This window comes from Homalodisca vitripennis, chromosome 3 (assembly GCF_021130785.1).
Source record: "Homalodisca vitripennis isolate AUS2020 chromosome 3, UT_GWSS_2.1, whole genome shotgun sequence".
NCBI lineage: Eukaryota > Metazoa > Arthropoda > Insecta > Hemiptera > Cicadellidae > Homalodisca > Homalodisca vitripennis.
In genome coordinates this window covers 57,011,161-57,037,924 of record NC_060209.1, presented here as the reverse complement: position 1 = coordinate 57,037,924, position 26,764 = coordinate 57,011,161, and the positions used below count along the sequence as shown (strand labels likewise).

The 26,764-nt window shown below is 31.4% G+C and overlaps 1 protein-coding gene across 1 annotated transcript in view; it reads left to right on the top strand.

Annotated features, from left to right (window-relative positions):
- Positions 1-26,764, top strand: part of LOC124358208 (multidrug resistance-associated protein 1-like) — a 105,802-nt gene that overhangs the window by 8,459 nt on the left and 70,579 nt on the right. The gene's annotated exons all lie outside the window — the stretch shown is intronic.

Genomic DNA, 26,764 nt, shown 5'->3' with positions numbered 1-26,764 from the left:
GTTTTCGCAAGGGTTTATAGTATGACGAAGCAACCTTCTGGAGCAATAGAGAAGTGAATTGTCACAACATGAGGTTTTGGCCTTTTGAGAACTCCTACTGGATACAAGAGGTGGATAATTGAAGATACTGGACACTCAATACTTGGTGCGATATTATTCTTAATCAAATTGTGGGCCCGTTATTTTTTTTCCTAAGGACACTTGGATGGAAATATATACAACATAGCCTTCATCTATTACTTACCTAATTTATTACTGAAGATTCATGAACAAACTATCCAAGAAATGTGGTTTATGTACGATGGGGTGCCAGCCCACTACTTTGAAGCAGGGATGGAATATCTTAAAAAATGGATTGGGAGAGGTGGACTAGTCAACTACCCACCCAGATTCCCGGATTTAACGTGAATGGACTGCTGCTTGTGGGGAAGGTTAAAAGACTTGGTTTATGCATTAAGGCCCACAACTCAAGAGAATATGATGCAATAAATCAGGGCTGCTGTTTAACCAATAAACAGAGAAGAGGACTGTAGAACATTTTAGGCTCAGTATAAAACTGTGTTTAGAAAACAACAGATTATAATTTGAACATTTGTAAATAAGGTTAATTGAATAATATAATTGTTGGACCGACATAGTTAAAACCTAGATAATTGTAGAAATAATAATTACTTAAATTACAGCATCTAACAGATGTTTTCAAAAAGATGAAGAAATTACAAACCAGTTCATTAAAAACTACCTACAGCAAATACAGGTAGTTCAAAACCATTAATGCAACAACAAATCATGAAAAATAGAATTTTTTGTGCTATTTTTCAACCATCCAAGATAAAGCCAAATTTTGAATTGTGATAGCCTTGGATAAAAATTTAGAAGTATTAAAATTTTTAATGATGTAACAGTAAAAATAATTAAAACCACAATTTTGACATTTTGGACCACCCTGTAAAAAGCTAAATAATTAAAACAATATTTCAAAATGATCGTCAGTGATTAGAGACCTTAAACTGAGGTACGACTCATCCTACCTTTACATTTGAAAATCTTTATAAAATGACCCTAATCCCCCTCTCCCCCAAAGTGCCATTTTGGTGTATTTTTAGGTTTTAAACATTATTTTCGATGATTATTTAAATTATTAATAATTATTTAAAATGAAGAAGGTTCTTGGTTCAGCCACTATACATCGCAGACAGGTGGTCTACTTCACCCTGTATACTGTACTTGTAGCAAACTTCAGCACTCTTTTTAGATAATATTTAAAATCTAAGCTTAATCATTTATATTATATACCACATTCTTAGCTATACTAATTTAAATTATTAAAAGGATATTTACTTAATCTTAAGGTATTACATTAAAAAGTAAATCTATCATGCATCTTCTCAGTTGCTGTAAACATTTAAGTTAATCATCCCATGATAATACTGCTGATTCCTGATCAAAACAAGATTTAATTTTATGAAAATTTATGTATCTTAGCATTTGCAGATTCTGTAACTCAGTCAAATTGTGATTTGTGGTTAAAATTTGTAGATTTGTGGGAACCGTGGTTGAAATTTGAATGATTGGTAGAGTTCAAGTTTTTACAATAAGCATTTTTTTCTTTCAAATATTATAATTTCATGATTATAGGAATAAAGCTTTTTGTACACTTACAGGATCTTTTTGGACATTTGCTGTTGTGAGGTGAACACATTATTACTTTCCGTTATCTTATGAGTGGAGGCCATCTCTAGCATTACCTTTTAATCTGGTTTTAGGTGCAAGCTCGCAATCTTAATACACACAAGGTACATCAACGAAGCAGACAATGAATAAGGCCATATTTAAATTGATTCATAACTTCATTTTTACAATTTTTTTTATTTTCGTGGATATGATTTTATGTCCAAGTGCAGCCAATTTGTGTTCCCATTGGTGTTAGAGTTAGGTGAAAATAACTAAAGTCAATTTATTACCATTGTATTAATACTACAGTAATTTTTTTCTCTTTGAGTTCATAAAACTAAACATTCCTGAAATGTACAGTTTGATTTAATGCTCAAATTGTGTTTAAAATGATACTCTTGTCAGAAGATTTCATTATTTTTCAGACATTTAGTAGGGGACCCTTCCACAGGTTTGATGTGTTGTACTAAACAATAAGTTCAGTTTTGGTTTTCAGTATATTAAATAGTAACGTTTTTTCTTTTTTACATTTAATATAAAAAGTAAACTAAGTGAATAATTAGTAAAGTTAAAGTACTACTTATATAAATTGAACAGAAATGTTAAGCATGAGTGTTAAAAATAGTGATATTCAATTGCAACAATAAAAATTTATTCCTTACAATGTGGATGTAAAAAATTGTTTAAGGTGATACAGTTTTCCGACTGAAACATTTGAAGCTATTGAACTTATTAACCCCAATTTATCATAGTCTGTAAACACTAAATAGAATGGCTCAACTTGTTCACATATGCTATAAAAATTGGTATCTATATTATTGATAGTTAAGTTCCCTTTCTTGAAATCATCATTGTTGAAAACTTATGTTTTAATTACCAAAACATTAGTTCTGAACAACGTAAAATACAAAATAATACAATAATATTTATAAAACATTGTACTGCATGTGTAAACACATTTTTATTAATATAAATAATTTATTTTTCATAACTCTTTTCGTTCTTCAGCATTGTAATAGCTAATTTCCAATAAAATATTTCTCAGTTTTTGTTTAATTTGTGTGAATTCTGTTATTATGTTTTGGGCTGGAAATCACATTTAATTTGTAGTGGGCAGTTTGCACTGTTTTCTTGTAGTATTTAATAATACATTACTATGTACTATAACATGCCTTATGAATTACTTAGTCATACAATTATAGGAGTTATTTTAATTTAAAGATATAATTAATACACGCCCAATCACTTTTTGGTTTTCTCAATAGTTTTTATTCATTATTTGCACTCCATTATTTAAATATTTAAAAAGCGTTTAGATTTGTATTAATCATATATTTTTAATGAGACATCTCCCATAATTCTAGAATCATAAATGAGTGTAAGAGTGCTTGAGGTTTAACATTGTTCTTATGGAATAAAACTCAAATAGTTTCACTACACCCAACTCTTAAATAGTTAAATACCTCTAGTTAAGTTAATACCTCTAGTTATTCCTTTGTAAGAATATTCTAATTGGGTTTCCTCATTATTTTGAATTGTTACGTCAAGTTTTTGATGAATCCGAGGTTATAAACATGATGTAAGAAATAAAATGAAAACATTTTCTTGCCTTAATGGATTTCCAATTTGTAGGTAAAAATTAAACATCGTGGAACACCTTAATGTGTTATTTGCACTTAAAATAATTGTTTCTCTTTCTTTTTCATAGACAAATAATATTGTTGTATCAAATATTTGATTAGCACTTTCATTGCCATATAATTATTTTGAATTATAAAAATTAAAATAGTTATATAACTATAGTAAATTGATAATACATTTGTCAAAACTTCATTTAATGAATAAAAAATAGAAACAACTGTATATTTTAACATTGTAACGGGTAAAGATTGAGGACAAGGATACTTATTTAGTTGTCATTGTACAATGTTTGACAAACACATCTGACTGTTGGTGGGAATGCTCCACTCACACAAAACAGCAAGGTCACTCAAATGTGTAATTTGCTGTAATGACTATGCTTAACTGTAATTTCTGGGTAGATAGAACAGCTGAATCATTCACGTTAAATGTTGTCTCACTTCACTCAGTTACGTTATCTATTGCATTGATTTTTTTATCAGTTAATTTAAGGACGTTATCTCTTTGGAGATAAGTCTGAATATTTCAAGTGTTCAAATCAACCATTTAAAAGCCTCATAAAACTATTGTATTCTCTCAGGTATAGTTTACTCACGTGTTGGCCATTAAAGATAAAGCCACTTCTCGTTAAAAGACTGTTAAATGTTTACTTTTGCTGTAATAGAATGATAGTGAAATGTTGTCATTGCTTTGTTAAGTTATTTCACAAGATAGTAGTGGCCCTAATTTTGTGCGGTAAAATAAAGCTCTCCTTATCCTTACTGTACCAAGGACCTTTTCTTTGCATGCCTGAATGTGGCAACAATCTATTATTTATGAGAGTGGCATTAAATGTGTTATATGACACACCTCACTACCTTTAGTACACTACATCAGCATATACAGTGCCAACAACCATGTTACAGCAACTTCCAGGGTTTCATAATATTTTATCCTGACACATTTCTGAGAGTTATATGATGAGTTATAGCCTCATTAGCTATAATAGTACTTGTTATCTTTTACAACCTTTTCACTGCAGGCTTGAGTTGTTCAAAACTTGATTTATAAACTGAGCTTTAGCAAAGCCTATTACTCTAAGGGCTGGAAAAATTGTATTTATCCACCGACAAACATCAGTATGTCTGCATGATATCTCGAGAACGAATTGACCTGTAGATTTAAAATAGGCTACAGTTTTTATATAGGCAACATTTACTGTAGTTTGATGATGGTGCATGTCATTCCATGGGATGTGGGTGAGCTTTAGCCAACATTTTTATATTGGTCTTATTGGTAACCATTATGGCATTGAGAAAATCGTAGCAGAATAAATAAATTTGTGAAGAAACTGAGTACAACCACATGACACTTATGACGTGGTATTAGTAATCTGAAGAACACCTATGGAGAGAGGTGTCCCCCAAGGGTCTATCCTAGGACGAGTCCTGTTTGTGCTCTTCGCCCTTGACTTTCCAAAATATGTTTAAGACTATACGAGGTCCAATCAAAAAGTATCCGACCTCGTCGTGTATCGCGGCTTCTGCTGCCAATAATGAGATAAGATTTGTTGCGACAATAGTTCCTACTATGATAAGGAAAGGTACAAAGTCTTATCTTGATCCCCCGACTGGTTCGCCGGAGACGGGTCAGTATGTACTGATAAGTCAAGTGCGCGTATCGGTTTTCTCTAACTGTGAAGATGACGGAAAAAGTGGAACAACGTTATTGCATTAAATTTTGCGAGAAACTCGGAGAAAAACAAAGTGAGACCATTCGGAAAATTCAGCTAGCATTCGAAAATGAGGCAATGAGTGTTACGCAGATTAAAGAGTGGTATAACCGTTTCAAAAGTGGTCGAACCTCGGCAGAAAGTGACGCGCGTTCGGGCCGACCAAAAACAAGTCGAACTCCGGAATTCATCGAGAAAGCAAAAGTTTTGATCTGTGAAAATCGTTGAATGACTGTGGAGGAAGTAAGTACTGAGTTAGATGTCAGTTTCGGATCAGCTGAAGCAATTTTAACGGATGACTTGGGATTGCGCCGGGTAGCCGCAAAATTTGTGCCAAAATTGCTGACAGACGAGCAGAAGCAACGGCGATTGGATGTTGCCGAGGACATGCTGCAATGTTGTGAGGATGATGCGGACTTTTTGACATCGATAATAACTGGAGACGAAAGTTGGGTCTATGGATATGACCCTGAGACCAAATTTCAGTCATCACAATGGCAGTCTCCCCAGGATCCTCGGCCAAAAAAAGCAAGGCAAGTTCGAAGCAATGTCAAAGTGATGCTTACTGTTTTTTTTCGACCACCGTGGAGTTGTGCACCATGAATATGCCCCTGAGGGTCAAACTGTGAATGCACAGTACTATTTAAGTGTCCAATGTCGTCTCCGAGATGCGATTCGCCGCAAAAGACCTGACTTGTGGGCGTCTCAAAATTGGTGGCTACACCACGACAATGCGCCAGCTCATTCTTCCCAGCTCATTCAAACTTTTTTGGCGAAACACGGCACTCCGCAAGTTCCTCAGCCTCCGTACTCTCCAGATATGGCTCCATGCGATTTTTGGCTCTTCCCCCACCTCAAAAAACCATTGAAAGGCACCAGATTTGAAAGTCGAGAAGCAATTATGAAAAATACGACGGCTGATCTCATGGCGATGCCGAAAAGTAATTTTCAAGACTGCTTCCAGAAGTGGAAACGTTGCTGGAATCGTTGTGTTGCTTCTCAGGGTGCTTATTTTGAAGAAAATTAACGCCAGCTTTTTTCAGGTAACTTCAGTTTTACGTTGCACCAAAAGGTAGGATACTTTTTGATTGGACCTTGTAGTTACGCTGCAATGTTTGCTGATGACACAGTTTTGCTGACTTGTGACAGCACCACAGAGCAACTAGAAATCAAAAGTTTTATATGTGTTAACTCAGCACAAGAATACTGTCATAAAAATGACTTGGTATTCAACTAAACCAAGACCAAACAATGTATACTGGGAAGAAAGAAAGACGAGTTATCACCACTGCCAAACTTACAGCAAGTCTATATACAAAACATCTGGGTGTAATTATAGATAAGTGCTTGTCGAGGATCACCCATGTGTAATTTTTATTTAGCAAACTGGGCTCAGCTTTGTATGTAATTTGAAGAACTAGAACAGTTTCCACTGTAGAGGCAGTTAAAGTCGCACACTATGCACTTTTTGAAAGTTGTGTAAGATATGGAATTTTGGTTTGGGGAGGCAGAGAATCTCCAGAGAGTTTTAGTCCTACAAAAGCGTGCTGTAAGGATACTAGCTGGACTGAAGCCAAGAGATTCATGCAAGGATGCATTCAGGGAATGGGGAATACTCGCAATATCATCCATCTATATAATTGAAGTAATTATCTATGCTGTACAAGAGAATCTACAGAGATTTATCCACATCCATCAACATGATACAAGACATTCCCAAAAGTTTACTCTACCTACACATCGCCTAGCACTTCCAGAGAAAGCCGTCCTATGCCGGAGCAAAGGTTTTCAATGCTTTACCAACAACCCAAGAATAGTCTACTAACAACTCTAAAGAAGAAGCTTAAAGACTTGTTCATTGACAAATCTTTTTTACTCAATTGATGAATCTTTGTACAGAAGTTATGAAACTCTGTAAATATTTAACATTGTACATTTTTGTCTAAATATTGTTTTAAATTAATATGACGCACTTTCTTAACTTGATGTTTATGAAATAAAGAGATTCTGATTATTACATGTAGCCTAATTATCCACAAGGTATCTTGAAAGTTTTTATCTGTGGATTTTTAATTTTTCATGAAACTTAATTTCTACATAGGCAAAAATGAGTTCTATGATGGTGCTAATCAATTCATGGGAATTAGCTGAGTATCATTGAATCCTATCACTCAGTAGGCTGTTACATTTTCTTTTTTGTTTACCAGGGGAGGTAAACATCTCTTTTCTGTATGATTGTCTGTCTGTCTATCTGAAGGATATCTCAAAAATGAAATGAGCTATTGACTTGAAATTTTGCATGCAACCTCCATGAAGTCTGTTACGCAGCACATGATTTGGCATATTCATACCTTATTACTATTATGTTCTTGTTTATTATTGTTCTGTTTATTGTTATATAATTGTCAAACACTAATTGTTATGGGAGAAATTCTATTTTTAGTACTGTAAGTAGCATGTCATAGAATAATTTCAGAACAATGTACTCTAAACACTATGGACACCTTATAGGACACCAACTTGATTCTAAAAAATATAATACAAATTTAAAATGTCATTAAAAGTTAAACATAAAAAGAAAGAAAAATCTTGTAATGTTGTATTTTTATTTTATTTTCAATGTTGTATATCCTTAATATCATTCAAAATGTTTAACATTATTTTTTTATCAGTTATACAATATTCACAATCTTAAATGCTACTAAATACTAAACTCTCTTATAATATTGTAACCATAAATGAAATGATACTTAAATCTAATTCCTCATACAAAAGTATGTTTATATTAAAACTCACTCAGATAGGTTTATCCACTTCAGTTGATCCTAGCAGATTTATTTATACAAATGAAATCTGGCTGCCCAACAACAGTGATCTATTATTTTTCCAAATATTTCCTTATTATTGTAAAATATAATCAATTGAAAATCACTTGGATCATTTCTCTCAAGTCCATTGTGAAACTGTATAAATTGCAGTATTAATTTAAAACTAATTTATATTTACTGTATAGTAAATAAACTGACAAAGCAATTAATTACCTCTTATTTTTTTCATTATTGTAATAATTTTTTTACTAACAAGTTTCTTCTGAAGTTGATCTAATGAATGAATGAACAATCTTTTTTATTTTCCAGGTGAGGTTAGGCCTACAAAGGCCTCTCTTAAACTTCTGATAACTGTAGGAACTTACAGCTCAGAATTTATTACCATACTTACTTAATGTTTACTACTATTGTATACTGTGACTCAAATATATCATAAACCACTATGACATTCAGTAGGCAAGGTGTTAATAATATTTATTACACATTTATTGATGTTGTCATATAACATTCTCGCTATTTAAAGTTAAACTAGTACCTCAAACTGTGACTCCTAAAATCGTACACTATGATATTCAGTAGGCAAAGTGTTTACAATGTGTGTTACACGTTTATTGATATTGACATATTACATTCTCACTATTTAAAGTTAAACTAGTGGCATAAATTGTGACTCCTAAAATTGTCCACTATTACATTTAGTAGGCAAAGTGTTAACAATGTGTGTTACACGTTTATTGATGTTGACATATTACATTCTCACTATTTAAAGTTAAACTAGTGGCATAAATTGTGACTCCTAAAATTGTCCATTATGAATGATATTTAGTAGGTAAAGTGTTAACATTGGTTATCACACATTTATTGAAGTTGACATGTAACATTCTCACTATTAAAAGTTAAAGTAGTAACATAAACTGTCAATCCTAAAGTCTTCCACTTTTTCCATTTATTTTGTAGGCAAAGTGTTAACATTGTTAAGAAATAAGGTTGAGAGTATGCAAAAGGTGGTAAGCAAATCAACAAAAATGGTAATGAATTGGTTTAAGTCAAACTTGACAAATTAAAAAATTATAAGCTTTGACAGTTGAAGAAGAATATATATTGCAGTTCTCAAAACGTAGTTTTTTTTAACTCATAGCGATGGCAATTGTTAGACATCCTTGTAAATAAATAATCACCAATAATGCATTTTAAACAAGAAGATTGTTTCATTCATGTATATACTTGAACATATATCAACAACTAAACATCATCTACAAAATCATTCATTAAGAAAGATCCAAATTAAATTTGTTGTATTTGAGTGTTCTGAGTTAAAGATGCTTATTAATTAGTGATAATTTTGTTACGTGAATGATCGTCATATTTGAAGTTGAGGATTTTGAACTTAAGCATAAGTAATGAAAGCAGTTAGCTGTAACTAATAAGCACTGGCAGGCAAGGTTGTAGTCATTGGGTTGATCATTCTAGATCACTGGTCTTAATATTTCAGCTGATGTTGTAACATGTTCGAGCCCAGCCCTATTTCGGTGGTATAACACCTGAAATCCCAAACTTAGTTTTGAGCCTATTGTATTCATTTAGCATTATAATTACAGAGTATAATTACGTTTACTAAGCAAAAACTGTTTTTATATAAAAAGTAGAGTATGTCATCGCTATCGGATGGTGTGGACACGTGTCACACTGACCAAATATATTTTGTTAAAACTCTTGATATAATACATACAGGTGAATATAGTAATAAAATTACTAGATAACATCATTTTCTAGATTAAATGTTACCTTTTACTTAAAAAACACTATGAAATCACAGTGGTGTCACGGTAAAAATTTTAGTGTTGTTACATGTGCAAGATGCCGCTGTGATGTTACTGGGATTGAAAGTGTTAAGGAATTATTGTAATCTTTTCCAGACTGACTGAAAAAATTATTCATTGTCATTAGTTTAATTTTGCCCTCATTATTTTATTTCTGGTGTTATAATGGAACAAATACAGCATAAGGGGTAAACCCGTTAAATATAAATTACTCTTGTTCATATTAAATAATATAAAGAGGATGATTTAAGAGCATACTCAATATGTACTGAATATGTTCAATTATTAATTTGTCGATACACTTAAAATAATTTAAGAACCTTTTAAAATCTACTATTTATTATTTTTTCCCAGGTAAAAGCAAATAAAGTAAATAATTTTTCTTAGTAATTTCTTTCTATAAATGCAAAATTAACATAAAGTCATATAAAACAGAAATCACAATAGCATGGAACTTAACACACATAAATTCAATTGGCCTTACAAAACATATTCATGTTAATAGAGTTAGACATTGTGTAATGTTTGGCAGTCTATAATCTCTATGTCAAGATTTTCACTTAAATCCTTCCATCAGTGAATAGTGTAATCTTTGGCTGTTTAATGACAATTTTTATCACTTTCAGAATTGTCCAAATATTAAAATCAGGGTGCCACATGAGTCCTCTAGATCAGTGGTTCTCAACCTTTTCAACGCTGCGACCCCCTTTTTAGGTTGAGAATTTTGGCGACCCCCAAGCAGTTGAATGATTATATTCCTGTTAAAGATACAAGTGGGTCTGTGGGGATAACAAAACCATTTTCCAAAAAAGCTGTTCAAAAAGCTGAATTGAATGCTGGCCTCCACGATGAACTGATAGATATATCAAGTGATCAGTCATTGAAACTAACTTTTGACGATGTTTGTCCCGACAAGTTTTGGCTAAGTATAAAGAAGGAACACCCAGAATTAACCAAAGTAGCATTGAACATTTTGATACCTTTTTCTACTTCTTACAATTGTGAAAAAGGATTTTCCACAATGGTGAATTTAAAAACCAAATCAAGAAATCGTTTGGCACTGGAAAATGATATTATTTTGTGTTTGACAAAAATCAACCCAGACATTCTACAGTTAGTTAATTCAAAGCAAGCTCAAGTTTCTCATTAAGTCATTCTGCTGGACTTTTAAAAGAATGTATTTTTTGCAATGTATTTTGTGTAGTGTGCCTTTTTTAGAATAAACAAATTTTGTCTCACAACAATAAGGCCTACGTTACGATACAAGCGGCGCGGCAGGCACCATCATTTTTAGCAGCGATGTTGAGTCATTTAGAGCTCCATTTGTTCCTTTTTGTTAATTATAGTTGTATTTTAAAATAGTATTAATTAATTGTAAATTGATTAAATATACTTATTGTATTTAACAAGCGGACTCAACTCAGTTTCTAAATACATGGTCGCTTCATTTGATATTCGCTGCTCATATGGTATATATGGCCTGAGTTTTTTTACTTTTTTTTTTTATTTATCACCTATCTCGCGACCCCCCCCAGACCCGTCCCTCGACCCCCCTGGGGGTCGCGACCCACCGGTTGAGAACCCCTGCTCTAGATACTCACAAGATGATTTTTTTTCCATAACCTTAACAGACTGTAATGGTGCACAACAATATCACATGAGATTACAGACCTAGTGCAGTGGGGGGAAGGCTTAGGGTGTGAAAATGATAACTTATTCTTATGGCTGTCATAGATTTTAACGATGTTTGGAAAGAGGTTGAATCCAAAGTTCCTGCCAATCTTATAGTTGGAATTGCAACGTGCCTCTAGTTATCAATAAAGTAAATATCTAGTTTTTTGTTGGTAGAATGTGCAGTACCAACAAATTCAGATCTAGTACTATGACAAAAATTTTAGTGTATATTTTTATGAGAATATATGTAAAACAACTTTTAAAGGGCTAACACAGTTTTTTGCAGTTCTTGTAGCATCTTTGATCTGCAAATTCACATATTAGACGTTCTAGCAAGCATTATATGTTCTATAGTTGACAACCCATCAAAAATAACTGATAACATATTTTACATCACATTAAACATTAGTTCAGCTATTAATTGTTATTGTATGTTGTATTCTTTCTTTTGGGTAAGCAGTAGCTAAAACAATGCTTTGTCCCTCTGAACCAACTTATGTACTGTGGAATCCTCACAGTCTGTTGAAAACCCAAAATATGTACTTTCCTTTATCTTTACATTTTCTGTTTATATACAAGTTATCTGAAACCACTGTAACTATTTATGAGAATGTGTGAGTACTAGCTCAATATGCCACATTTATATTTTTAAATAGTTTTCTTCATAGCCATCCACTTAGGACAAGAAGGTACTCATGGATATTGAAGTGATAAATATTGGTAATTTGTGTATCAATTGCTGCTAAAATTCAAGTACTGAAGTAATTTTTACATAATTTATAGCAACAAAGGTTTATTAATTTACAAAAAAAAACCCATAATTGCAAATAAGTTTGTCATAAAATTGCTAATGATAGAGCAATTTATTTATAATTTAAATATTGTTCAAATGCAAGAAAAAACTGCATGTGAACTTATTTGTGTGCTTGATTGAGGAGCCTATAAAACTAAAAAACATCACATTTTCTGTATAGTCTGATTTTGGGCTGTTGGGGGGCCGATTACATTAGCAGTTATCATTCTCCTGTTAGATTAATATATCAAATACTTGTAACATCTTAACTGTACATTTGTTATTTTGTACCAATTTGTGAGTTGTAACCAAATGTATTGATTCGGTGACAACGCAGCCAATGAATTGAAAATTAAAAGACAATTATCATATTTGATTTTGATAACATATCTAATCAATCATGGAAATGTCCTTTATTCAAATTATTTTATTTCTAATTTGATCTGTAATTGAAATTGAGTAACTAATGAATTAAGAATTTAATTTTAAGAACATTTCTTTTATAATTTGTTATAAATGGTTTGTGTTGCTTATTATTCAAGGAGTAGTAAAATATTTCAGAAGTTACTCAACAGCAATACCTTGAAAGGGAATGATTGTAAAACTGGTGACATAAACAAAGTGTTAATGGTGTCACAGCTGATGATAAATGTAAGTGCATGATAGCAGTGTGACAAGTAGCTGTGCATTAGGTGTTATCAAATCTATTTTAGGACAGGTATGATTAGGATAACTAAATTTATTTTTTTATAAACCTTATCCTATCGATAATAGATCTACAAATAGTTTCCCAGTTTTGTAATCCATAGCCTAATATATAGTTGTGAAAGATAGTTTAGTTTAAATTATATAAACGATTACTCATCTCTGTGCGAGAATAATTATTACAACCAACACTATAGTTTTTTCACCTCCTCGGTTTTCTTTGTTATTTGTTCCATGCTGTTGACCTTGTCCAGCAGTGAAGTACAGACTGTTGACTAAGAGCAAACTTGTGCCTCTGATTCAGCATTACCTAGCATTATTTTTACATTCCTTGATACCATATTTGAAAAAAGAGCTAAACCAACAGTCATAAGTTAAGTCCTGGATAATCTAATTATTCTTCAATTGTGTAGGGAGATGACAGATTTTATTCAGTTCCAGTAATAATGACATTCATGTTTAATAATTTGTATCATTAGTCATTTTACTGCTTCATACTGTTGACTCGATATTGCAGCTATATTTTGTAATAGAGTTATTTCTTAACTAAGTATTAATAAACACCCAATTGTTCATTACTTAAAACATTGTAATATTAATGCGTACATTCTTCTCCCATGAGGCTTAGTATAGTAGAATATATTGTGATAGTTAAAAAGGATTGTGATTGTAAACACATTTGTTCATATGTGTTTATCCAAGCATTTGCTGTGTAATACATACAGAGTGATCATTCAAGCACATCAAAAGGTATTCAAGTAGTAAAAAGAAAAAAAGGAATCAGTTGAACCAAAATATATTTTACGAACTTTAATTATTATTAGTATACACAAATTAATTACATATTCTCACGATATTTGTTAACAACATGCGCATATGAGCGTTCAACAATAAAAACTCGCTGCTCTTGTGAAAATGTTTACAAAGCAGTAAACTCAACAATACTACAGATTTAAAGTGGCTAGTATCCATTACAATCGTGTGTATATTTTTGTCGGTAGTACATGTAATGCTATCTTGCAGGAGTCAATGTATCTATTTATCAAAACTACCACTTACAGAAACGTTCCTTTTGATGTTCGCAACTTAATGATCACTGTATATTTTTAACATATGGGTGTCACCTTTTTAAGTTTTCAATGAATTGTTAGATATCTATTTCACTGAAAAATTTATTTTTAATAAAAAACGAATTTTTCCAAATAACCTTCCAACAGTTTTGATTAATATTCATCATTCATCTATGTCCATTAGATGTTTAGCTAAATGACTCAAAGTTCATTAAACGATCGTAAGTTAATTTGAGCCATATATATGTGTGTGTGTGTGTATGTTTTTTGTGTGTGCATGTATGTGCGCACATGTGTTTGTGAAACATCTTTTCAAAGGCTTTACATGTTAACATTTGGTTGTAGTTAACATCTGTTCATATGTGTGTGTCTATACAATATGCAACTAAAACTACCTACCTTCTATTATACAAGTAGGGTTTGAATCTATTTTATAAGGTTTTGTATATCCCTTGCAGCTCAGTTGAAAGAAAGTTAGATTTCGCCATGTCTGCCATCTCAAAATATGCATTGTTAATTTAGAAGATTAATTTGTACAATACTGATGTTATAGTGACTTTAATGGTTTGTGTGTAAAATATACTTGTAATACTTTAAAAAATTATAAACTTTGTAATCCTAAAATATTACCACACAAACTTATATTAAGTGTATAAAGTAGTTTCTAAGAATGTGGACATAATTAAGCTGCATCAGTTAAAGATTCTTATTAGGTATAGATATTCCCATATTGTGATTCATTCAATGATACTTCTCAATGATTATTTTGTATTATTGCTATCTTGAAACCTTACAAAAATATCAAATCATCATTGTGAATACAAACACTATTGTAAATGACTTGAACATTCTACAATTCTTTTCTGTTTTGATATATGATGCATAAAAACTTATACAACCATTCCTTTTCCAAACTTTGAACAGTTAGTCACCATCTCGAAATCTTAGAAAATAAAATAACTCTGTTAGTGCAAAAGTTGCTTAAAATTAGTTAAGTTTTTTTAAAAAATACATGTTACTTTTGGTTCCAATTCCATAAAATTGTTGAATTAATAAAATTTGCACAAATTTGTATAGCCACGATTTTGAAACTTTTCATTGGTTGAGATTGACCAATGAAATCATCCAAGCCATTTGTAAGTACTATATTTGCACCATGTTTAGTTTGACTCAGTTAGGAAGAGGAAGAGAGGGACTGTTGTCAATACCAGCTGTTATCAGTTGAGATTGCTCAACTGGTTAAGTTACAGCCTCAAGTTCTGGAGGTCGTCAGTTCAAATCCAACCAGTAGCATATACTTTTTGCAAGGCTGATTTTAACTGGCTAGCATATTTAATGTGTTATTGTAATATAAATAAGCTGCAAAAATTTTTATTATCAATTTAACATTTTTCTACAAATTTCTGTAATCAATAAAATAATTTATCTTTCAGTGTAAAACTGACACTTATATAAGTAACAAATAAAGACAGATTATATCTGTGTGCATATGATATTTTTTCGTCTTCCAAATAAAAGTGATATTTAAAATTGGATTTATTTTGTTAACTTTTAATAATGAAAACTGTCTATGACTCTAAATCCAAAGACCAAGAAACAAAATATCCTTGTGGAATTTGCCATAAAAATGTCAGGTATGGAGCGTTGGGCTGCAGTGGACAATGCAAAATGTGGTTTCATCTAAAATGTTTGAATTTTGCATACTCGGAGGTGAAGAAACTATCAGAGAATGAGAGACAATGTTGGAAATGTCCAAATTGTATAAATATCGTACAAAAACAAAATTTAGAGCTCTGCATTGACCCAGATCTCTCTGAAAGAATAACACAATGCCAAAATGGAAATCAGGATCTTGAAACCTCATTAAATCTTGCAGCTGAGCTAGGAAGTGCTCTTCTCCAAGAAAACGAAAATCTAAAACAAGAGCTACACAATGAAAAGTTAAGGAAGTCACAGAATGAAATAGAACTCGAGGATAAACTTAAAGAAACTGAATACAAAGTTGAACAAATAACTACAAAGAACTATGAAGAAAACAAAAGGTTAAAAAATGAAATCGATGTTTTAAAAAATAAATTAATAAACTTGGAAAATAAACGTGTAGGGCTAACTAACACTTATGAAGCAATGGAGAACGAAATCAGTAAAACATGCAATAACTATAAAAATAAAATTAAAACCATGTCTGACACAATAAGAACATTGGAAAATGAAAAAAAATCAGGAAAAAGTGACAGTTCAATGGTAGACAAGAATGAAAATCTAATAAATAAACTACTGAAAAAAGAAAAAATGTACAAGGAAGAAATTAAAGACCTCAGAGAAATAAATAACAAACTGCACACTGTACAAGCCTCTCAAGAAAAGAATGTTACAGTGGCACAGTCTAACACCGAAAATAATGTATCTGTAGCCCTGTCTCTGCTTGATGGTGAATGGGTTACAGATGATGCTATAACTATATATTTTGATCTACTTAATACTAGGGACCTACTGCTCTCTAAATTGTCTCACTATGGTATAATTGGTACTGAATTGGCATTATTTGAGTCATACCTAACGGGACGTGAACAAAGGGTAAGTGTTGGAGGTTCTCTCTCTACTTCGCGTTGTGTTGAGTATGGGGTACCACAGGGATCGGTCCTGGGTCCCTTGCTGTTCTTAGTTGTAATGAATGATCTCCCTCACAATGTTCAAGCTAACGTGATAATGTTTGCAGATGATACCACTTTTTTTAGTTCTAACTCTAATATAAATAGCTTAGCCACTTTTATGGATGAAAATGTTGTGTATGCTAAAAACTGGTTTAATGCCAATCAACTTGTTTTAAATGATCTCAAAACACAAAATATTTGCTTTACACTGAAAAACATGAGTTCCCCCAGTACTTTCTCTGATAGTGTTAAGCTATTGGGCATCTATCTAGATAATAAGCTATCATGGGTAGATCATATTAACTATGTATGTGGAAGGCTTAGTAGAGTGGTTTTTTTGTTGAGGCAACTAAAGAAAAATGTTCCTAAGCAATATCTAAGGAGTGCTTATTTTGCCTTTTTCAACAGTATTTTACTGTATGGGCTCCAACTTTGGGGTAATGGTTCAGAAATACATAGAGTTCTGTTAATCCAAAAGAAAGCTGTACGAGTGCTCACTGACTCAGACCAAAGAACTAGTTGTAAGCCGTTATTCATTAGAGAGTCTATACCCACTGTTGTTTGTTTATATATTTATTTACTTGTTGTCAATGTGAAATCTAATCTAGGTGATTATGTTATAAGAGGTAGACTTCATTCCTACAATATTAGAACTAGTTATAAAATAAATAAAGATTTTGCTAGACTTAGTAAAACACAGTCAAATGCCAATGCAATGTCAATTACACTTTTTAATAAATTAGGCCATAAAGCCCATACAGTTGATATAAAGAGTTTCAAGAGAAAGCTGATGGACTGGTTAGTAAACCACCCTTTTTATTCTTTAAATGAGTTCATGGACAGTGATATTGCTGACTCTATATTTTGACTTGTTATTGTTGTTTCTTTTATTGTTATTGTTCTGACTTGCTGTTAATCACATGGCTGTTATTATTATTTTTGAATTTATTTTGTCTTTTTTTGTTACTGTTTATATTCATTTTAGAATTGTTAAGTTTTGCTTTTTGACACACCTTGCTGGTTTGATGACGTAAGCTCTTGCTTTATTGTTGTGTGACAAGGCTGTTGCTATATATTTGTTATTTTTGCTATTTTTAACTTGTTTTTATTGTTGTTGTTGTTAAAATATTTTTAAACTGTTAAGTTTGTCAATTTCCAGTGCCTTGGCAAACCGTATTTTTTTTAGTTTTAAGTAAATTAAACACCTGACGATGTCTATTGCTACTATGGCCGAATGGCAAATAAATATTCTTATTCTTATTCTTATTCTTATTCTTATTCTTACTACTATAGACCAAAGAAAAATCTGTTTGATGCTACCAGCCATTGTACTTATTTTGAAACATTCTGACACCATTGAAAATGTTTTAGAACCTTTAAAATTATATGAAAAATCCTACATATTGATGCCAATAAACGATTCTCATTTTTCCATCGGAGACCCTCTTGTTACAGACAGTAAAGGATCAGGAACCCATTGGAGTATGTTACTTTATGCAAGAAAAGAAAAACAATTTTTGTATTTTGACTCTTTGGGTACTTACAACCTCAAAGTAGCTGAAGCGGTGGCAGCGAAATTGCTCTTACGCATTGGTATGACTGAACAAGTGAAAATAAAGCTATGTACAATAACAAAGCAGAACAATTCTTATGATTGCGGATTACATATGCTCCTAGTGGCAGAAATGTTACTGGCTCACATTGCGGACACTGGATCAGTGGATACAGACTTTGAAATTCCAAGATTGTATGAAATTGATGTATGGACCAAAAGAGCTCAACTTGCTTCAATACTGCACAACACGAGGTCTTCTAGTAATATCAAATGTCTAGCCCCAATAATTCTAAGTTCAGCCAAAACTAAACTGAAAAATAAATTAAATGATAAGATTGTACATAGTGAACCGCAGAATAATGAGATGAACCGTGTTACTCAGAAGTCTCAAGCCTGTCAAGTCAAACAAAAAAATAATGGAAATTGGACACAGGTTAAGAGTGGCAAGAGTGTGAAAACAAACACAAAATTAAATGAATACCCTATAACTCTTACTAACAAATATGAATGTCTCAGAAATGAAGATCAAGAGGAGATTGATACCCAAGAAGTAGAGCCGGAACATTGTAGAGGCAATATTAAACAGTCTAAGTACTATTGGGAAAATCCTACATTTACATATAAAAAAGATAAGCAAAAGGAAGTCAATGCTCTTGTTTTAGGGGACTCTATGCTGAAGCATGTATCAGTGCCAGACACAGAATTAAAATTCTATCGGGGAGCAACTGCTGAACAGATGTGTCAAAGACTTAAAAATGTGAGTACGATTGCAAAAAACCCGAAAACTGTGGTGCTACATTTTGGTTCAAATGACTTGGATTGTCTTGGAAGTTCAGAAGATGTAATGGGAGCTATGTGTAAATTAATTAAAATAGCCAAGAAAACGTTCAGTGGTAAACCAATAATTGTAAATAGTATAATTGCTAGAAGAAATACTCCACAATCCTTGTTGCAAAGAACAAACCAAAATATTAGGTGGGCATGTAAAGAACTTAAAGCAGTCTATTTGGATGTTGGGAAGTACATTAATGACTCCTGCCTTTCAAGAGATGGAGTCCACCTAAACAGAAAGGGTTCTATGACTGTCAGCAAAATAATAAATAAAGCAATATTGATATGTGCTCAGCCAAAATTAAAAATTTTGTTGAAGAACTCTGAAAATACAAAGTTAACCAATAATAATGCACAAGATAAACTGACTAGCACCAAAAGTATTACAGTAATTGAAGCCAATATGTCAAAAGAAATAAAAAAAAATAAAGATAACAGATCAGTGGCATTCTCACACTGCATATCAAGCGACTTGAATGACGAAAAAAAAAACATGAGTGCCGGTGTTGCAGTGGTATTTAAGAGTCAGTTTGGGAAACCTACACAGTCAAACTGTATAACCAGCCATCTAGCCTGCCAACAATCACAAAATGGAGCCACTATATACAGTTTAATAACCAAACCAAAATATTTTATGAAACCATCAAAAAGCGACTATGATGAGGCATTTGAACAACTCACTGCTGATTTCAAAAACAAAGGTCTTCAAACATTAGTCTGCTCACCGATGGGATGTATGCGGGACAAAATAACAATAGGTCACTTCATTGAAAATATTTTTGAGTTCCAGAATGCAACTAATGCCCAAATTAAAATCATTGTTTTTAATGAAAAATCCCAAAGAAGCTTGAGAAATGGTATGACTCACAAGGATTTTCTGAAAAAAATTCAGGATACTATTAGTACCAGACAGTTACATAAAATAGTGGAAGATAAAAAAAAGACAGCACCAACTGACTATCTTTCTGCTTCAACACCAACGCCCATGACAAACAACCCACCATTACCACCAGGGAAGCTGGAAGGGGCACACACAGCAGCTCAAGAGAACCAGATGAGTTTCACTGAGCCAGCAGAGACTACACTCTACATACCCAGGTCCTCGCCACATGACAACTCGACGCATTGTATTACAATAAAAGACTGCTCTGAGGCAAATAGTAGTTTTAATGATAGCTGTCATTCTAGCAGTATAGGTTTAAGTGATTCTGTTAGTGGTGAATTATTGTTAAATGGTAGGCATAAGGCATGTAGTTTAATTAATAACTCAAATAACAATTCTGAAGATTTTTTAATGTTCACAAAACAAAAAGTCATTGTAAGATAAAAAGGAAACCGAACTACATACAAAATCAAACTTCATATTATGTAACTGTCTTCCATCAGAACATACAGCACCTGGCCACCAGAATTGATCCTCTGACAATAACTATCCAAGAGCTTGAACCTGACATCATAATTCTGACTGAACATAAATTAAATAGTGATGAAGTTGAAAAACTTAAAATACCAGGTTTTGTATTAGCAAAAGGGTATGTCAGAAAAAATTATGAGGGAGGTGGGGTATTAATATTGGTATCGGAGCATTTAATAAATTACAAAACAATTGTTGATGTTAATTTGGATCTACTGAATGAAGACAAAATATTTGAATCTTGTGTTATTCAGATTAAAATCAATTCAGTAAAATTCTTAGTTGGAGGGATTTATAGGAGTCCATCTGAAAATACTGCAAGTTTTTTACAAAAACTAGACATGTTTTTAGAGATTTTATCCAAAATTTGTGATAACATTGTTATTGGTGGTGATATTAATGTTGATGTTTTGAGGGAGGATAGAAAAAAAAAGACTTTGTCAATACATTGAATATGCATGGTTTTTATTATACAGTTAAAATTCCAACCAGGGTAACAGACAACAGTGAAACTGCAATAGATAATTTTCTCACCAACATGAAAGCTACTTTATTTGATGTAGAATGTATAATAACATCACTCTCTGATCATGATGCTCAAATGTTCAAAATAAAGAAAAATAAAAATGTTAAATTAAAAATAAGTAGAATTGGAAGAATTTTTAGTGAAAGAAATATAGAAAACTTTAAGAAAGACATATCTAAGGAAGACTGGACTAAACTTTATATGGCACCAGTAGATGATAAGTCTACATATTTTTACAACATTCTAAAATATTATTTTGATATAAATTTTCCCTTAAAACGCTTCTTTATTAAACACAATAAAAACCAATGGATAGATTATGAAATAACTTGCAAACAAAAAGAACTTATAAATAAACATAATTTATATAGGAAGAGTAAAAATAACAAACAAATAAAACTTTCTTTGAAGGAACAAAAAAATAAATATAAAAAATTGATTCAAAAAAAGAAAAGAGATTACATTAATAATAAAGTGGTGAATACAACAAATATCAATAAAACTATATGGCAAGTGGTAAATAATGAAATTAGAAACAGTAAGGAAATGTCATTTAAAAATATAGAGCTTAACGATGGTGGTAAAATAATCTGTGACCCTGTTTGTGTAGCTGATTTATTAAACATAAGTTTTGTCGAAATGGTAAAAAAGCATGTTGCTCCAAATTTAAACAAAAAGTCAATTTCTATTAATCGAAATTCAAATTATAAAAGTAAATTTAAATGCAACACTATTGACTGTGATCAACTAATTAAAATAATTGATTCTATTAAGCCAAAATGGTCGGCAGGGTATGATGACATACCTATAAAGATTATTAAAGAGGCAAAACATGCACTTTTAAATCCTCTTTTACATGTGGTGAATGTTTCTATAATAACAGGAAACTTCCCAACTCAATTAAAAATATCAAAAGTTGTTCCTGTGTTAAAAAAAGGAGACAGCAAAAATCCTCTAAATTATAGACCATTGGCAATACAACCTGCTTTATCAAAAATATTTGAAAAGACTATGATGATTCAATTAGTAGACTATTTTGAGAAGGGTAAATTGCTGGATTTGGAGCAGCATGGCTATAGAAAAAATAGATCAACGGTAACAGCATTAATTGATTATATTGAGAATGTGCTAGAAAATTTGGATGAAGGGAATCATACTGTTGGAGCCTTTCTGGATCTGACAAAGGCATTTGATAGTGTCTGCCATAAAACCTTACTAGAAAAATTAGAATCATATGGTATTGAGGATAAAGAATTAAGCTGGCATCAGTCATATCTGGAAGGGCGACAGCAGTATGTTAGTATTAAATATCTAGGTAATAATGAAATGAGAAATATTAATTCAAGAATAGAAAAAATACAATATTCTGTACCACAAGGTTCAGTATTGGGCCCATTTTTGTTCTTATGCTACTTGGGAGGTATGCCACAGATTTTGACAAATTTATCAAATAACAATCATTTATGTTTGTTTGCAGATGATATAAGTATGTCAGTTTCTGGAAAAGATTTACAAAGTGTAATAAATACAACAGAATATTCAATGTCACAACTAAAATGTTATTTGAATGATAGAAATTTATTACTAAATTCTGATAAAACAATTCTAATGAAATTTAAATGTAAACAATCAAATGAGATAAATACAATTGGAAATAAATTTGTAAAAGATACAAAATTCTTGGGTCTGGCTCTAAGTAATACATTAAGTTGGACAAAACAAGTAGAAAAAATTTGTCATAAAATGAGTTCTGGAATATTTGCAATCAGGCGGTTATCCTTCTTCCTAGAAATAAATGCACTGAAATCTTTTTACTATGCCTTGATACATCCACACATTTCATATGGCATTGAAATTTATGGTGGAACCAGTGCAAATAACTTAAACAAAATATTACATTTACAAAAAGTGGCAATAAGACATATTCTACACCTTAAAAATAATGATAGTTGTAAAGACCACTTTATTAACCTAAGAATAATGACAGTATATAGTTTATATATTTATAAAACTATATTACATGTCAAGACAAATGCAGAGTCTATACCAAGGCAACAAGATTATCATAATTATAATACAAGAAATAGAGAAAATTTTGTAGTAAAGAAACATAATAAAGAAAAATATAAACAGTGTCCGACATACATAGGAATAAAATTTATAAATGACCTTCCAGGCTGTATTAAGAATGAGAATTCTTTTAATAATTTTAAGAAAATGTTGAAACAATTTTGTACAGATCATTCATTCTACTCTCTTGAAGAGTTTTTTACACGGTGACTTGAAAGTAATTTTGTTTGTATTTGCCTACCATTACAAAACATATTAACACTATGGACATAAATATTTAAAATATTATATGTATTATTATACTGTATTAAATATAAAGTATGAATACTCTAACCTGAGTCTTATGTTTTATATTGTAGTAAAGGTAATTGACGCAATTCATGTACATTATGTATAAAAAGAATAAAGGAATTTTGAATTTGAATTTGAATTAGAAATTACTATAAATATCGAGTTCATCCCTATTCCCGCAATGTTATTGTATACTTCTTACGACTTTTTACTTCTGCTATTTTGAAACCTTATGTGATTTTAAAAATATCTTAAACTAAACCATGGCATTGATACCCCTTCAATGAGAGAAGAAAACTAGCTGAGAATAGAGGGAGATTGTTAAGATCAAACATTGTTTAGACACATTTGGAGTTTTTGTCTTGGTCATGTAATTTACTTTGGTTGCTTCCTATACATGTGGTGCAACACGTCTTTTACGTCTGCTATTTTGAAACCTTATGTGATTTTAAAAATATCTTAGAAAATTGAGTGTAGTTAATGACCTAAGAATATAAAACGTTTTCATACTTAGTTGTGTGATGCATTATAACTTAAATATAACCTTTCCTTCTCCAGATTTTGTACTACACAAAGTGACTGTCTCCAGTATTGTAGATAAATTATGTGACTGCAGAATGTACATAGAATTTGCTCCTGTTTTTATTAACAATTATACTCTATTGTTATTATTAGTAAATGCTTAAACATACAATTCTGCACTTTGCTGTTCATATTATTTATAAATCAATAACCATATTGAAATTAAACTAGAAAGCAAAAACTTAAAACAACTTTATAATTAAAATAAACTATTCTTTTTATTTTAAAGCAAATTAGAAAATGAAATTCTAAAAGGTTATTTTTGACGATGGAAGGATTGTGAAGGAAACAGGATTTTTCCTTATATTTGCCATCGTTCAGTGAAACAAGAAAACAGTAACACTACGTTTCGAGATCTGCAATCTGATCTCTTCTTCAGGTAAACTTTTTACCTGAAGAAGAGATCAGATTGCAGATCTCGAAACGTAGTGTTACTGTTTTCTTGTTTCACTGAACGATGGCAAATATACGGAAAAATCCTGTTTCCTTCACAAATTTTAGAATATCAACATTATTTTGTAGCAAATACATATACTTGTGAAGGGTCTAAAATAAAGTTTATTTTCTTTGATAAAAATTAAAAAAAACATTCACTATTTTCTAAGATATATAACTCTGATTCTGTTCCAAGTATGGCATGGCTTGTAATGTACTATTCTACTCAACTGGTTACACAATTAAGTAGATAAACAAACCAGGCAGGATGATGTCTGCTAGTTTGTTATCTTTGTAGATAATAATACTGAAAATTAATGCTAACACTGTGAATTACACATTGTTATTGAATAACCGTGTAATTGTATAGTGAATAACATGGTATGTTATTGGCTGAGCTTTAGTGAAGCCTATCACTCGAGAGGCTGAAAAATTTAATTTATGTCTGTCTGTTTGCATGATGTCTCGAAAACAAAATGATCTATAGACTTTAAATTGTACTTGAAGTCTCATTTCTGTATGAGCAACACCGAGTTCAATAATGGTGCATGTTACTCTATATGGGGTTTGGCTGAGTTTTAGCAAATATGTTTACATTGGTTGTACGGATAAATCATGAAGGCAACGAGAAAATAGCAGAATAAATATATTTGTAAGCATGAACATGTGACATTTGTATTTATAGAGTAAAACTAAAAAATAATAGAATGAGATGTCAGTGTTAAAGTCAGTGAAAAGATGTATAGTACTGTTGCTTTATAGTATTCTTTCTAGCTTAACAGAACTTTTATAATTTGAACATTGTCATGAAAACCAACTTAATGAAAAAAATTAGGAAAGTTTCATGTGGCCCTTCAAGATATCTTGAGAAATATTTCATCTGTAGTCTTTATATTTTCCACGAAACTTCATTACATAGACAATAATGTGTTCTATGGCGGTGCATGTCCAACCATGGAAGTTGGCTGAGCTTAATATCTGTGTCAATTTCTTTTTTGTATGATTGTTTGTCTGTCTAGCTGCCTATAGCATATCTCGATAATTAAATGAGTTATAGATATGACATTTTGCATGCAACCTTAGCGAAGTGTGTTATGCCACATGGTGTGACGTTGTACCCTACCTTTTTAATAATAAACTAAAAATAACGATTTGCAATGGGTAGCACATTTGATATGATACTCTACAGTAAAGTTTATATTCTTTAATAAACATCTCAGAAACTATTTAATAAAACTTATATCTTTAATTGCAACCTGATTTTTCAATTTCAGAGTTTTAAAATAAATTAAAATCGGAACAATGTAACTGAAGTACTTGTTTGAAAACCTCATATAAATAAAACCAATTTTTTGTCTTTTTTAATTTGTAAAGCCAAATAATAAATCATAAACCTATAAAAGGACAAATTTTTGTACAAAAACTCTCTTTAAAACCAAAACTAAACCATGGCATTGATACCCCTTCGTACAGTGACAATGAGAGAAGAAAACTAGCTGAGGATAGATGGAGATTGTTAAGATCAAACATTGTTTAGATACATTTGGAGTTTTTGTTTTGGTCATGTAATTTACTTTGGTTGGTTCCTGTACATGTGGTGCAACACTGAACAAATGTGTATTGTTATTTTCCAGTGTCCAATTATATATAGTCACACCACATATGATTTTGTAATTTGTGTTGTTTTAATGTTATGTTTAAAACAGTGGAAAATGTTTGTTTTATTATATTATTAGCAGTTACCCTCGGCATCAAATTTTTGAAATCGAAGCCTAATATTTACTCCCTAAGAATCATTCTTCTGGTTTAGGTCTTTGCTCCATTCCATTAGGAACGCTTTTATAGAGAAAGCATTTTTTATGTAATATGATAGAGCCCTGAGATATATTTTTTTAAGATGAAGAAAATATATATACTTACATATGATTAAAAAGTTACTGTGGTTAAAAAGTGTCAGCTCCAGCTGTTTAAACTTACTCGTGTCTAATTTATTTACGGTTCCATAGTTGAGTTTATATTGTTGTACAGACCAAGAAAATAAACACATATGTGTGTTTGGAAATACAACTTAGATTTAAAAGCATCTATTATCAGTGTACAATGTTTCTGGTTCTATAAGTTATATTGAGTTTTTATCCCAATCAAGAAAATATGTTCATACACGTAAACTTAAAAAGACTTATTTAGGTCAAAAAACATCTACATTTGTTGCTTGTGTTCTGCTTTGCGTATAAAAGGAAGTGTGCCATCCCTTCCTTTTTCCTATAACTACAGTAAAAGGGAAGTTGAACTACTATATACAATGTCAGTGGAGCCAACCAGTCTCAGTTGCCTTATGTGCAAATATTTACAGCTTTGTTCATTAAAGTGGTTTTAATAACAGCGTGTAAATAATATTTTTCCAATGCATTAGCTGGTTTATATATATATATATACTAAGTATATACTAGATAGTAACTTTGTCTTTGCAATCTGCATCACACTATTGAT